Source organism: Narcine bancroftii, chromosome 6 (genome assembly GCF_036971445.1).
Source record: "Narcine bancroftii isolate sNarBan1 chromosome 6, sNarBan1.hap1, whole genome shotgun sequence".
In the NCBI taxonomy this organism is placed as follows: domain Eukaryota; kingdom Metazoa; phylum Chordata; class Chondrichthyes; order Torpediniformes; family Narcinidae; genus Narcine; species Narcine bancroftii.
This window is the reverse complement of record NC_091474.1, coordinates 31,167,739-31,181,993: the sequence shown is the minus strand read 5'-3', so window position 1 is coordinate 31,181,993 and position 14,255 is coordinate 31,167,739. Positions and strand designations below refer to the sequence as shown.

Here is a 14,255-nt window from a genome sequence, read left to right as displayed (position 1 = left end):
GTTGTGCTTGAAGAGCAGCCAACTCAGCCTTGGTTAGCTTTTTCACCTTGAAGCAAAGGAAACCCCTGAAGCCCACAACATTTGACACATTGTCTTCTGGATTTACTTCTGGTTCCTTGGTTGTTGCCCAGAAGTCTGACTCCATTTCAAATTCGATTATACATTTTCTTCCCTTTCATCCCCTTCACCAACATATTGTGACACATCTTGAACCATTTCTGTACCGCCGACACTAGAATCAGCTGATGTCATCTACAGTGCCTTCATGGAGTCTTTACTCTCATTAACCAAAGAGTTGAAAATAAGAAAACAGAAATGGAAAAGGAGGAAAGGTAATGATGGAAAAACGGAAAGAGAAGATAAACAAAATATAAATGGGCTACGCTGAACTATATGACTTTAAATATTAATGGAATACATAACCAAATTAAAAGGAAGAAACTACTAAATTTAAATGAATAAATGTATTCCATTAGAAAAAATAACATATAGGTTAAGAAATAATATTGAAATATTCGAACAAGTATGGGAGCCTTACATTAAATACAATAGCGAAAACCTACCGGGGACAAACATTACCTAAGTTGATGGAAGGAGAAGGAAAGAAAAGAATGGACTCAGTAGAATTTCTGGTGTATTTTTGTTGAATGACAACATTGTCTGACTGGCTTAATGCAACCTAGATTGTATACCTAAAATGGATGAGGGGGGGGTGGGGTGGGGGGGGTGGCTTGGGAGGAGGGAGGGGGGGGGAGAAAAAGTCACTGTATATGTGTGAAAAAGAAATAGTGTATATCATGGCTAATGTGATTTATGGTGTGAAAAATAAAAAAAAACCAAAGCTGCCTCTTTTTCTTCAGTCTAGTGATGAGAACATTTTTAAACACCACTTGTATCTAGTTCCCATTGCCTCAGTTCTTCTTTGAGATCCACAACCTTCATGTCTTCAATACATTGCTCCTCAACAGCAAAGTCAACAGCTGCTGCAGCCATTTTTTCTCATCTTGTTCCACCGTCTGTCAAGCACGTACAACACAAGCCAAATTAACAGTCCCCAGTGGACTAGTGGCAGCAAAATCCAAACTGTTCAAAGTTGTCACAAATACAGAGGAGTCCACAGATGTATACCTACTGCTTTAGATGGCTGTAATGCGCTGTTATTAACAAACGAGTTTCCACTGCAGCATCCATCAATAACAATGCTGATTTTCAAGAAATTACTTGACCAATGTGTTTATAAGACACTTTGCTATTAGATTAGAAGCTCTGAATCCCTCTTCCTCTCTCTGTTGCTCAGGCCAGATGGATGTGGATTGCAAACTACCCCAAACTCAAGGAATTTCAAAGATGGCCACTACTTTATTTTCTATCTTCTATCCCTCTATTTTCTGTTTCAAACAGAAAGTAACGTTGACTTAATACAACAAAATTTCTGTTCACTTATTTTCTGTCAACATTACAATTTCTGTCGACTTGATGTCAAGACTTCCTTCCAATTAAATATCATTGCTTGGAGGCTCAGTTAAGCATTTGTCTGCAACGCATTTCTTGCGCAAGTCAATTACAAAGCCCAGCTGAATTTTCTCAAACAATATTTAATAAGAGATAACATCTGTATAATACTGATTTACAAGCAACTTTCCATTATAATGTCCCTATAATGTTCTATTTAATGGTCCATGTAGAGTAACTTGTTATTTAACAAAGCAGTTGACAGAAATTATCACCGCCTAACTTATCCTCCTACAATTTCCAACTGCTATTGCTGGCTGTAGAACCTATATTTAAATATGCCTGAAACTACCGAGCATGCTCCTTTGAATGCACTGGCTCCCAGCTCCAACCATTAGCTGAGCTAAGCATGCATGCTTATTGAAGAAAGCACTGGCCCTTGCTCAAACTGCCCTCTGCCAGCTCTGAGCCAACCAGCACCCGCACATAGGAGTCAACATGGCCATGCATGGCCTACTAATCTTCGGGACACTGCTGACGCCCATGGGGACCAATGGGATACTGCTCAACAACAACCAAAGGTGAGCCTTTGGTTCTTACAAAGACTGTACGTGGCTCACATGTGGTCCATTCCCCGCACCTCCCCCCGTGGTCACCAGAGCAGTCTTCCACTTCATATGGGGATCTAAGATGGAAAGGGTCTGAACGGTCACCATGTACAAGTTGCCAGTCAACAGGGGGTAAGGGTGTACCCAACTTAGCCCTCATTCATGTGTGGCTGCATCAGGCTCTGCGTGGATCCAAAGTACGAGGGCACTGAGGTTCTACCTTACCAAGTTGTTGCAAAGGATGGGCCTGGCCCATTGCCATGCAATATCCCACTGAGCTGGACTTTATCACATCACCTATCCATCGTGGAAAAGTTTTTCCAGACAAACACCTTTTACTACAAGACTTTCAGGCAGTGGTCTGCGTGGAACTTCCTGCAGACATTGAGAGATGAGGACTTGATGGACATGGTGAAGTGGCTCCCGGAGCAAACTGTCCAGGCCATCTGGTGAAATGCCTCAAACAAGCATCAGGACTTGACCTGGCTGGCAGGGAGAGGAATCCTCCCAGTCAGATCCTTCCTGTTCAACCAGATCATCCTCCACAATGCACATTGTCCCCAAGATGACTGCAATGGAGTGGAGACAATTGCCCATTCTTTGGAGAATGCAGATTTGCTCACCCCTTTAAATTACAGATGGGAATGTTATGACAAGTGCCACCAGGGTGATAAAGGTATAAATAGAAATTAAAATAACAATGTTTGGTGATTGAAATGTGTGGATATGAAACAAAGGGTGGGAAAAGATCTTGAATGTTTTTCTTTTTGTAAATAATTTATTTGTGATTAAAGTCTATTTTTGTTTAAAAGTGTATAACCACTCTGCCAGCAACCAAAATAAATACATTATTTTTAAAAAAATGAGGACCCTGTTTTTGGGTAGATCTCAGCACTTTTCCTGTTCCAAATACCAGCACTGCCTTGCAACTGTGTGGATCTGATTTAGTTTGTGAAACACCTCAGAAAATTCACCTTAGAGATGTATGACATTTTATTAAAATGCAGTCTACATTTAAACAATATTTTGTAAATATTTAGCAGCCATTTATTTCAGCTTAACTCATGACTTCAAAGATTTTCTTTCAAGTTTTTTTTACCCTGCTTTTGGCAAGTATAATCTCATCAGCTATGTTGACACGCAAGCTGCTTTCTTCACCCAGTATATTTAATTTAGATATACAGCACGGTAATAGGCCATTTCGGCCCATGAGCCCAAGCCACCAAACTATCTGAATTAACCTACAACCCCTGTATGTTTTGGAGGATGGGAGGAAACCTGAACTGGCAGACAAGAGAAAAACGTACAAACACATTACAGACCACGCTGGATTCAAACCCAGGCCACTGGCACTGTAAGAATGTTAACTGCTACTCTAATCATACTACCTGTTGCCTTGCTAACCATGATGCAGCTCATTAAATAGTTAATCAAAATGTCATGGGAATCAAAATACTGAAGTTTAACTATTTTTTATGAAAGTGTTAGGCACAAATCATCTTTCTCAATCAAAAATAGTATCAAATTGGGCAACTATGCTTCAACAAAAGAGCTTATTGTATCTTTTAGTAATAACAGATCTCTAAGAATTGGTCTCAACAATGGAATGGGCCTGGTCTTGCTTCCCCACTCATTCATATTTGTTTTACCAATGTGAATAGCTGTTAGGATACCCGCCCCTTGTTATTCACTCCAATTAATGCTAGGATTTCTGCAACTTGGAGTAGATTTAATTAAAAAGCCCCTGAACTTGAACAAACATGATTTGCATCAATCTTTGTCTTTTGAAAAAAAAATAGATTTATCTTGCCTTTCTTTGGACAAAGTTGTCAATTTCTGATGCAAGTGAATTATGTGAATTACACGTGTTGATGGCCCATTAGCGATTGTCATAACCTTGTTATTTCAAGGTTCCTTTTATTGTCACATAAGACACTAAAATGTAATATACATGATATATCTCAACTTTTCTTTTTCCATAAGGCAGACAAAGGGTCACCATGACTATTGCTGAGTGCCCCTAATAATAGAAGAGACCAAGTATCCATGAATTCCCCCTTCTGCAGCCTCTGCCATTGCCGACTCCAGTTCACACCATCAGGAACATGAGCTCCAGATCCAAACCTTCAATTCCATCAGGAACCCTTCAGTGCCCGAGGCCTTCCGAGAGCCCTTCTTGCCCTTATCACCCTCTCAAATCCCAGTTCCAATACCTGGTTCCCATGAGCCAATCTCTAGCAGCCTTCAGCCTGTGAGGGTCCTTCAACCACAAATCACCAACAGCCCGCCACCTGTCTGAGTCCTTCAGCCACCAAGCTCCCATGATATTGCTTGTCAGTTGTATGAACACAGTTAAAATACTAATTGCAGTAACGAAGCAGTGTTTAACGAACCTAGCCTTTTTAAGCTGCTCCTACACATACTTTCTTTTGGGAAATGATATAAATAAGGAAATACAGGTAATAAATTTCTGTTGCCAAGATCCTGTGTTTAATTATTGGATAATATTTTCCTCTTTGAATATGGGACTGAGAAACCTTCAAAGAGGAGTAAGCAGATTGATCCCTCAAGAATCTTCCATACATCATTATCACAATCCACAATGACTTTCCCTTTTCACCATTTCCCTTAATACTTTTAGTTAATATTCATATATTTTTAATTCAAGGTTGGAAAAATCCAGTGTGAGGTGACTATCTTGGTAGACTGAGGAACTAGACTTCATGGTGGCCATAATTTGGATGTTAACTGTCATTTGTTGTTGTAAATAATATTTGATATATACATTTTTTTTGTATTGCTCTCACCACCAGCTACATTTTAGCATACTTCTAGTGTCTAATGCCAAAGTAGGTAGATTATAATGTTAGTTATTGCCAACTCCTTATGCTCGTTTAACTTTGTACAGCTGAATATGCATAGAGCAGAAGGAAGGCCTGCAGCCACCCAATTCTTAAACCAGACCTTTGAACAGAACCATCAGTTTAGTGGATAACTTTCCTGACATTTTGTATGATTTGGTGTTTGTCGAAATCTGGAGGGTAGGACTCAGCAAGTGTACGCTGACTTCAAGGTTGCCAAATGCAATAGTTGCAATCCTTCATTAAAGGGCCTGTCCAGAAGACCTGCATGATGTGACTCAGCAGGGAATACTCAGAGCAGTTGAAGCTGCAGCAAAATGGGGAGTCTTGGCAAGTCATATTCAACTCAGAAACTTTCCCATTTGAACCTGAGTGAGGAAAAGATGTGTGAATTGCCTGGGCAATAACTTCTTTTGGGCAAGGATCGCATCACCATTGGTCATGAAGATGACTGTGGAAGTGAATCTTCATGCACTTCTTTCCTTCCAAGAGGAAAACAGAGTAGATATAGAGTGTTAACGCCTGATCAGTGTTGCACAAAACAACTGTATACTTTAGCCTTCGTCCATCAGAATTGTGCATCATATGAAATCATAAAAAAACATTCAGCCCGTCTTTTCTGTGCTACTTAAGCTACTTAAGATATTGATCACATCTTTTGGCACTTGATCCTCCAACTTGCATAACAGGGACAGGTGCATATTTTAATTGTAAAACACACAAATCTGCGGACACCATTAGCAATGGTTGAAGTAAAAACACAAAGCTGGAGAAATTAAGCACGTCAAGGAGTGTCCTTTATGTCGCAAAGGTAAAAACACATAACTGATGTTTCGGGCTTGAGCTCTTCATCAAGGTATGGAAAAATGTCGTCAGGCATTCAAACAAAAGTGTAGGGGGGAAGGGAGATGATAGGTGGAGAAGGGAGGGGACAGCAGCGATCATGAGGAGGCGGGATGGCTAGGTGGAGGGAGGGAGGAGAAATCCATAAATTGGAGGAACAGCACCTGATTTTCTGTCTGGGCACTTTCCAGCCAGATGACATTATCATTGATTTTTCCAGTTTCTGCTACCTTGCTCTCCTCTTCTCCCTCCCTCCTTTTCTTCCAAACACTCCTTCCTCCCTCCCCCTCCTTCCCTTCACCTAGCCATCCCTCCTCCCCTTGAGCGCTGCTGTCTCTTCTCCACCTATCACCTCCTGCCTTTGCGACCACCCCTCCCCCTCTACTCTTTTGTTTGGATGCCTGCCAGCACTTTTCCATACCTTGATGAAAGGCTCGAGCCTAAAACGTCGGTTATGCATTTTAACCTTTGCTATATAAAGGACACTGCTTGACCTGCTGAGTTTCTCCAGCTTTGTGTTTTTACACATTTTAATTGTGTTGAGTTCTTTTCTCTTTCACTCTTTCAGATAATGGATTCCTGATCCCGAACACAACTGAGACTTTCACTAGATATTCTCATTTCAATTCCAATAAAAAATCTATCCCCATTATTCAATGAGCTCTTAACCAGAGAAATAACTGCTTCTCATTACTGTGTCTGTGGCTTGACCTAATTTCATACACGTGAATTGAATCTTTTCTCCAAAAGAGGAGAATCTAAATATTAATCAAAGCTAAAACTCTCTACCGATAAATAAAGCCCTGATATCCTTCCGGTCTTTTAAAGAAATGTGATAATCAGTATCCTGAAAAAATACTTCTGCTAGGCCAACTTTCCTGAAGATATATGCAGGACTTGAACCAATGGTGTAGAGATTTCCAGACATGTGTTAGGTGCCTTGAAGGAACAGTACTTGCCACCAGCTATATGTGTAGAGCTCGTCAAAAGAACCAAAGACTTGTTGATCCAAACCAAGGCTTTTATTAGCAAAAGACAGGAGCTCTTCACAGGTGGCCGACCAGTCCGGAATGATCCGACCTGGCTAGGGACACAACCCTTTAAGGCCCAGATAGTAGGCGTGGCTAAGCTCTCAGCCAATCGCTGTAAGCACAGTCCTTACATACTCTAGATACTGTAACTATATGCATTGGTGATAGGTCTGTACTATCACATTCACCCCTTCTTGGAGAACTGACCCTGGGGTGGAAGGGCTGAAGAGGGAAAAGGGAAGGAAGGGGTAGGTTAAGGACTGTAGTGGTCAGGGGGTCTGACCATCTGGCCTGACTGCCGTGGTGCCGGGATTGGGGTCTCTGGAGTGGTGCAGCCAGTGGGCTCGTCAGATACGACCGCTCCTTCGCTCAATTCCCCAGCCGTGTTGTCGGCAGGGTGGCCCGGGTCGTTGGGGTGCTGTTGGTCCTTCTGTTCCGGCACGGGGCCTGGGGAATAAAGAGTTGGGGAAGGTTGGGTTGGGGGAGTTGCTGGGCCTACCGCATCCTGAGGTAGGTCCCGCACCGAAACAGTGTCCTCCCGCCCGTCTGGGAACTCAACGTAGGCGTAATGCGGGTTCGCGTGGAGTAGAGTCACTCGGTCGACCAAGGGGTCGTTCTTTGAGTGCCAGATGTGGCTGGAAGAGTCATTAGTAGAGTGTGCCCTACATTGGGATTGGGGCATATGAGTCAAGCCCACATTAGAGTAGTGTAGTCCTTGATGGTGATAAGTCTGCATAAATAGTTGCTGTCATCGGTAGTATCAAGTTCAATGTGAACGGATTGTACTGTGTTGTGTGATTGAGAATACTTGCATAGGTTGTGATCCCCTTACTGGTGTTTCAATAAAGATCATTTCTGCATTCACCCTGTGTCCAGACCCGCTATTCTTTGAACCCAACAAACATTTCCCTTCCATTGCAACAGGAGGGTAGACCTGTTTCCAAGGTGAAAATTTCAGACTGTAGAGGGCAAAGGTTTAAGATGAGAGGGGGAAGTTTAAAGGAGATGTGCTAGCAAGAGTTTTTACACAGAGAATGACAGGTGCCTGGAATGTGTTTACTGGGGAGATGTTGGAAGCAGATCTGACCCCAACATTTAGGGAGACACAAACAGGCAGAGAATAGAGGGATGCAGACCATATGCATGCAGAAAGAATGAGTTACCTTGGCTCATGTTTGGTGCAGACATGGTGAATCATGTACTGTATTTCAATGTTCTTCAGACAGAGCTTCAATTGCAACACATTCTTGCACTGGACTGTTGTAGAATTTTTGACTGACGCAACCTTTTGGGTAGGTCTCCTGCCACTCCATCCACTTTTACCCATAGGCTGACCTATTGAAGTCCTCATCTGATCTCCCTGTAGCCTGTTGATATCTGTGCCATCCTTCTATTCTTGTTGCATGCCATTTGTGCAAATCCTACCTCTATCCTGTGTGTTAAATGACACACTCTGTCCTTGTCTGAGCGAGTGGATGTGACTGAAATCAATGATGGCATATTTTCACCTGTCTCCATTCCGTCTTAGCAGTTCTTGCACATCTCAAAGAAGAGATGCACAAGGAGAAGGTTGGGGTGAGTTAGGCAGGACTGGCAAAGTGAGAGATGTGTGTGAATACCGTCAGCAACTTTGTCAGTGGAGATGATAGATTGAGGAGGAAGTGGGATGTAAGGAAGTTTATGTCAGAGACTCATTTCAGCTTTATGTCGGCTTATGTCCCCATGAGCAAAAGAAGCAACCGCAGGTTATGAAACTATGTGGTCTGCACTAGAGAGAAAGGCACTTCAGTGACAGTGATAGAAAATGTTTAAATAGGTCAGCAGTTGATGCAAGTTATTTTGTATTGGCTCAAAGTTTGTCAAACGTCTGTGTATTTTTAATCATGTACGGCGTATGATTTGAATCTTTCAGCATCATGAAGATGAGACAAAGGCGTTCAATATTCGTGTAAAAATACGTTGGCAAGTGAACGGCGAAGTGTCAAGCTAGGAACCAATTGTGAGGCTCATTGTGTCCTTGATAGGATGCAGCATTCGAAGATGCACTCAACTTTCATAAAGTTATTGAACTTCTTGCAACATTGCATTTGAAGCATAGCTCCCAACTTGACAAAATTATCTGGTTCTATCTCCTTTTCAACTTGTGTGCAGATTTACATTTCTCCTCAGCTGGAATTAGGCCATTTATCAATTTGAGTCCAATTACAAATCCTTTGTCAAACCTTTAGTTCTTTCTTGTGCTCCTACCCGGTCGTACCCAAACAGGATGCTGGAACAGAAAATGGGTTAAAAATAGACCAGGCAAAGGATGTGGATCTTGGACAAGAACATACTTTTTTTTTAAACTTTAAAAGTTTGACAAACTTTTGTGCATTTCTCTCTCTTTTCCCTTTATATCCACCCCCCCTCCCCCCCATTTCTGCTGTCATTTCAAATTTCTAGCATGTATATATTTTTTTTTTGTTTAGTCTTCCATCTCAATCAAATGTTCTGGTCGCTAAAATAAACATTCAGTTTGAAACTGCATCAGTTTAAGAGGATTTTATTTTTAGAGACACTCTTTTACAAACCTGGTTATCAGTTGATCCTGCAACTAATCTATTACTGAACTGACATGCAAACTCAGTTGGTAAAATTTATGAATAGAATTTCTTTTGCTTCCTGCTTATGCCATAGAACCAGTGTGGTGCCGTGATCTATAACAGTATGTTTTATGCATACTTATTATCTAGCAAGGTCATGATTAAGGCTATGCCATACAAAGAAGATTTAAAGACCCTTTAAAGACCATTTTGCACCAGGGAATGCTTGATCTGAGAAAGAATCCTTGCACACCCTATATCTCTCCACTGTTCAGATATAGTGCAGAACAAACACGTGTATGAAAAGGAAAAGAATGTCAGCCATTTCCTGCTCATGCTAATATATGGATAAACCACCACCCAGAGATCATTTTTGCAACATGCAATATAATTATAATGAAAATTGATATAAAATAATGTGTGTATCATATGGTCTACAGATTTTAATTCTGGTCCTCCATGTGTTTGATGGTGGGGCCTCAGCTGCACCTCCTGTTTCTGCAGGCCATTCATGCACAACTTAACTGTTACGGAATCTTCAACTCATCTAAAGGGGATCCTCCCTTTTCCATGTCTGAGGCTTGTGCTGGGAACTCACGTGTACATCAGAACGCTGTTCTGTAGACTGCACCCCTCCCCTGCCCCCATCAGAAGGGAAGGGAATGATCCCCACAAGCTCACACACTCCACATGAAAGTCCACAGTCAAATCAATCAGTGATGGCATTCACCAGTGCCTTAAATGTACCACCACAGCATTTATTTTTAAAAAAGACAGACAGCACAGTAATATGGAGCCCAATACACCCCATTAACCTACAACCCCCCACCCCAGTATGTTTTGAAGGGTGGGATGAAACTGGAGCACCTGAAGGAAACCCACTCAGACACAGGGAAAGTGTACTAACTCCTTACAGACAGTGCCAGATTCAAACCTGGGTCACTGGTGCTGTAATAGTGTTCTGCTAACCGCAATACTAACCATGCTACCCTTGGTCAGTTGAGGAGTATTTGAACATCAAGACCTGGCACAAGGTTCAGCAGCCCACGCGGGTCCTCCGACGGCAAGTCACCCATGACCTGTATGGGCCCCCCTCAAATGCTGAGCCCCTCGCTGGTCTGCCACCTTGGTCACCATCTTGTAGGATTTGTCTTCTCTCCTTCTCCTTCTCAATGGGGGGGGGGGGGGGCCTTCTCCCTGTTTCTGGTGTCCTGCATCAGTCCGCTGCTCCCCTGGAGTCTGAAAACTCTCATGTCCGCTGCCAAGCACGGGCACTGCTATCTTGTGCAGAGACCCTTTATTGCAGGATTTTAATTGAAAAATACCAATCAACTCCTCTAACAGGCTGTTTAATGTTGGTACGGAGCTGCCAGCATCAAGACTGGGCAGTTGAACCTTTTGGAGCATTGCTGTGTTTCCACTTTCTGGGTCAACACCACCAGCATCGCCGCTATGTTTGACTCAATAAAGTTTTTTTTTATACCAAAGTGAAAAATAATCAAAGAACTTGATTCGAGTAGTGTCTGTTTTTGATTCTACACTTGGTCAATTTTCAACTTTGCCTAGGTAGAATGTGATGGAAATGAGGCACAATACAAAATTCTTCCATCACTATTCACTATTCTGTGCCAGACATTTTATTGGGTTGAGTATGCGGTCACTATTTACATAATGTCCCTTAGCACGTATTATACCAGTTTGTTGCGACTTAAATTGAGCTGTGGCTGACATCGAGAGACTTCAGATGTTAATGCAGTTTACTCAAAAACGTTCTAAAGTCTTTAGCGTGAACTGCAACTTGGAGATAAATCTTTGTGCTGACAACATCATCAATATTCCACTGATGAAGGTTTCATTATGGCAATGACTGGCATCTCAGGGTGGGTCAGGAACCGATAAGAAAGACAACCCCATTTTTATATGTCTGAACTGGCCTTGTTCCGTAAACATCTAGAGTCCTTTGGTCAGCAAGGGTGTTTTCACCGATCCTCTGATGAACCTTTGCACCAGATTCCCCATGTCTACTCTCAGACTCCAGCTAGCTGGGATATGGTATATGTCCCTATATCAATCTAATCTCTTCAGCTCTGGCAGCCCCAGTCTCTGAGAAGATGTCATTGTGATTGTCTTCATTACCTCATCATGCCCTCTGCTCCTTCTATTTTTCCCTCAAGTTCTTCCAGCTCTAACTGCTCCTTCACATCAAGTGGAATTACTTGGGGAAATGGGGTAACCCAAGGCCATTCCTTGGGTATTGCAAAGAAGATAGCTGCACCTACAAGCAGCACTCACATGGTAACAAGGGTGTTTACAATAGATTATATCAACAGAGATGTAGTAATCGTACTGAAACACAGGTGGTTGATGTACCTGAATAAGTTCTTGTATCCACTGATCTTCAGGTTTAGGCCACTCTGAGGAAGATGGTCTTATCCAGCCTTTTGAGGCACTGAGCTCACATTAGCCCAACACTCTCCCCCACCAACATCTGACTATTCAATGTCGTGAACTCAATTTGAGATACCCTGGCCTCTGAAGGCAACATACCATCCAGGATTCTCAATCTATGCCATAGAAACTCTTATCTGCTCCCCTCATTATTAAATCCTATCACATCAGCTTACCTCTTCACCTCACTCACTTGCTTAGCCACAGATTCTGTGCCAGAGAACTCACTGCTATGACTTGTCGCTGGTAGGTTGTTCCCCTCAACAGTATCCAAAATAATATACATGTTATTGCAGTGAAACAGCCACAGGAGTACCTTACACTTCTTGCCTGTTCCCTTTCCCTTTTCTGACCTTCTTCCTGCCTTCTCCTGTCTCTCTCCCCTTCAGCCTCCCAAATGATCCAGAGTTCATCCAACTCGAGTTCCAATTCCCTGACACAGTTTGTAAGTAGTTGCAGTTGGGTTCACTTTTCATAGATGAAGTCATCGGGGACACTGTTGCCCTTCCCTGACTATGCACATTCTGCAAGAGGAGCATGTCACAGCCTTGGCTGCCATTCCCACTGTCCAAGCAATAGAAAGAAAAAGTTTCCAAAAAAAATCTGTTCTTACCTGTGTCTCCTTTTTTAATTCTTTTGTTCCTTGACAGGGTTGTCCTTACCTCAACTTCTGCACCATCTCTGCTCACCAGTGTCTCAAAATTGCCACTGCCACAGTGGTTGTTCTACTTCAGCTTTCCTTTTCTTTATTGGCTACAGCTAATTAGCCAATGGAGAAATGTAATCAAGCACCTACCTTTCCCCATACATTTTGATGAATACTCTTCTCTTTCCAAGTCCCGCTCTCGCAATTCCCAGCGAGAAACAAACAAGCACGTAAATAAGATCCTCAGCAAAATCAACTTTCCTCAATCGTGTAACTATGGGCCTTGAAGTTATTAACTTGCCGGTAAATTGAGTACATGAAACTCAAAGGATTCTTTATGTATCCTTTGAAGTCATTCAGGTTAGTAAATGCTTTAAGTTGTCAATTACTTGAAGCCATTTTTGGTCTTGTTTGCAGCCAGCATGACAATGATATTTCTTTCATTCCTTTTCTGAAAAGTGAACATATCATTCAGTTGAAAGGAACTCTAAACTCTACAAAAGCCCTTCAGAAGAATTGGCACCAGTTTATGGTAAACTTCTTGAAACTACTTTTTTCTTTTAATTCACTGAAACATTAGCATTGTTATTATTCAGGTGTAAGTAAAATAAACATGAACTTCTTGTTCTTAGCACATGACATTGTACAGACAAACTGTGATTCTGAGCAGATAAAACCGAAACCTGAGAAAATGTGAAACGTGAAGTAATTGTACACAGAAAGAAAGTTGGGTGCAGTCAGTAATAAAATACTGCATGGGACTTGCAGTATATACTCCTGCATGTTCTTCCCACATCTCCTGAGAATTTCAGCCAAGAGTAGCACTGAATATCAAGGCTCACCCTTGTAATGGCCATGTGGTCAAATTGCTAGAGTGCAAGTCCAGCTCAGAAAACAATGGGAATTTTTTCTTTCTTTGTGTTTTCAGTTAAGAGATTGACTCATTTGGTGGCAATTTCCCCCAAAGCCTCTCAACAGGAAGTACAACCATGATTTTGAGAAGTGATTTAATGAATATCAGTAATTATGTCAGAAAGGAAGTTTTTAAATCACTAAAAGGCTGCATTATATGTTTTGATTTGAACAGCCATGACAGTAAATTAGTTAAATGTATGGGTCTTTATTTTCTCAATTTGTTTGACAGAAATTTCTCAAAAGTAAGTCATCCTGCAAAGTTCAAGAGATTTAACGGAAAACAAGTTGAAAATAAATTGATGGTAAGCATTGTAACTTTGCAATGACTGTGCATTATAGGGGGCTATATGGCCCATCAAGCCTGCTCCGCCATTCAATAAGATCATGGCTGATTGACATGGACTCAGCTTCACTATTCAGACTCGCCTATTTCCTTAATTCCCTCACTTTTAAAAATATGTTAGTTGTGTCTTAAATGCACTTAATGAGTGTGTCTCTACTGCTTCAATGGGCAGAGAATTCTACAAATTCACTACTCTGATAGAAGGGAGTGAAACACAGATGTCTGCAGATGCTGTGATTATACTAAAAACACCAAAGATGCTGGAGGAAATTCACCAGTCTCGCAGCTTCCATAGGAGGTAAAGATATATCACCAATATTTTGTACCTGAGCCCTTCGTCAAGGTACAATCTCCCTGATTCAATCTTATCTATTTCTTTCATGATTTTGTATCTTTCTGTAAAATCTTCCTCATCCTTCTAAACTCCGATGAGAATAATCCCAGGCTACTCAATCTTTCCTCATTAGCTAACTCCTTTATTTTCAGAATCAAATCTTTCTTTACACTGCCTCCCAAGCCAGTAAGT

General features: G+C 41.7%; 1 long non-coding RNA gene across 4 annotated transcripts in view; it reads left to right on the top strand.

Moving 5' to 3' along the window:
- Window positions 1-14,255, top strand: part of LOC138735926 (uncharacterized) — a 196,388-nt gene that overhangs the window by 63,698 nt on the left and 118,435 nt on the right. For 2 of the 4 annotated variants that reach the window (XR_011340003.1, XR_011339999.1), the window contains exon 2: window positions 13,616-13,688. The exons of 1 other annotated variant lie outside the window; for it this stretch is intronic. This is a non-coding gene — a long non-coding RNA (uncharacterized lncRNA). Of the gene's footprint in view, window positions 1-12,929; window positions 13,004-13,615; window positions 13,689-14,255 lie in introns of those variants that run through there. One more of the 4 variants, XR_011340000.1, reaches the window with a different exon arrangement.